Here is a 1857-nt window from a genome sequence, read left to right on the forward strand (position 1 = left end):
GGGCGGGGCCTCCCCTCACAAGAGGCGGGAAACCGCCACACAGGGCGGGATGGCTTCCTCTGAGCTGTTTTACCATCATCCTAGTGTTCGGGAGTATTTTTTTTTTTTGGTATATACAAACACACTCACATGTGTTTTTTTCCTGTTTACCAGGAGACAGTCGCTTTTCTTTGCAGTGTCCTCCCACCCACCTCCAATCTAAAGCTTTAACATGGCTGGGGTTTTTTTAAAGCTCTCTCTTAATTTGGCATCTCTAAAATAATATCACTTAATAGACTAGGAAAAAAAATCTAAGAGGAAGCTCTGTAAGTTTTTTTGCTTTAAATCCTTAATGTACCTTTGTCAATGCCATTTGTAAAACACAGAGGTAGTCCCAAATTACACCCTGTGATATCCTTTAGCTTTGGGGTCTGCTTGGGACAGCGCTACTTCCATGGCCACCTCCATCAGGCGGCTGCAAATTGCGTGTTAGGAGTCATAACCGCAATTTTCTCTGCGCGTGTTTGAGATGTGTATTGCACACACTTTGCCTGTAATGTGGGACTTGGCGGTAGTTCAAATGGGTGGTTTTCGACATGCTCACAATAGGCGGTAGCTACGTGTTTTGCTGCCCTCAGTATCTCGCTTCGGCAAGTATTTGGTCATTTGTGCAGTGTTGACCAAAAAAACATGTCCTGTATTTTGAAGGCACCATCTGCTGATGAATGCACCAGGAACTAACCGGTATCTTAAAACACACAAGGCCCTCCAGCATTTCTCCACAGGTAAAATGGGAAAAATAATCTCAAAAATAAACACAGTAAAAAAAAAAAAAAAAAAAAAGGCAAAGCTTAAATACCAGAGGTTGTACAAAGGGCATTAAACGCAGCCTGTGTTCCTGCACAGAGGGACGAACCGGGCAGAAAGCCATTGCAGACCCCACCGTGCTGCCCACACCCCGTCCTTCACCCCACGGGATGGTATGTTCCCCCTGGGGTCGACCTGGGAAACGTTTTATCTGGAAGATAAATTTAGCATGCAAAGCAGTCACTGCTTTTTGCGTTTTGAGTCAATGTTCCCTTGGATGCTGCCTGGAAACCGTGTGCGCTGCTGTACTGCTCTGGGAATTAGCGTGGGATCGTATTATAGCCACATGTCTCTTAACCACAGATTCATACTGGTTCAATTTAAAGCTTTATTATAGGTTGCTTGTTTTTCTGAAGGCCAAACTGAAAACAAATATTTTCAGATGTCACATGTCAGGATGAAGGTTTGGGTTGCTGGAATATTTTCCGCTTAATTATGTGGCCGTTAACACTTGGCTTTGTCCCTTGGTTGCAATTCGTGACTATTATTGGTTGCCTTTAAAAAAGACCCATTCGATTATGCAGTTCTCATTTTTTTAGTGCGTACCACTAACTAAATAGTTTACCTTATTTTGATTTTTCTAGTTTTGGACTTTTCTTGACTTCCTTACTTAGCCGCAACATTTTCAGCAAAACTGCATACAGGCAACAAGATAGCGCCTGAAATTACAGGAAGCACGTGTACGAAAAATTTAATAGGTATGTATTTGAGACAAATACCTGTTTTGAAACCAATATTTGAACCAAGTAGACTTCACATTAGATGCGAAAATCTGGTGTATGTCAAAGCAATGTATTATCCAAATGGCCCTATTTGACAAGGAAAAACATTGTGTTAAGAAACTCCACGTGTCCAGCTCTGGAGCTTAGGGTTGGGGTTTTTTTCTTATCAAAACGTACCGCGAATGCATTCAATTTACAGCTCACTTCATGTTCACAAACTCCTCACGGACCTCGTTCAGCGCCCGCTCCACCCCCAGGGACGTGACCGCCGCCATCTTGAGGCGACAGC

Source organism: Charadrius vociferus, unplaced genomic scaffold, assembly GCF_000708025.1.
Source record: "Charadrius vociferus isolate BGI_N301 unplaced genomic scaffold, ASM70802v2 scaffold455, whole genome shotgun sequence".
NCBI lineage: Eukaryota > Metazoa > Chordata > Aves > Charadriiformes > Charadriidae > Charadrius > Charadrius vociferus.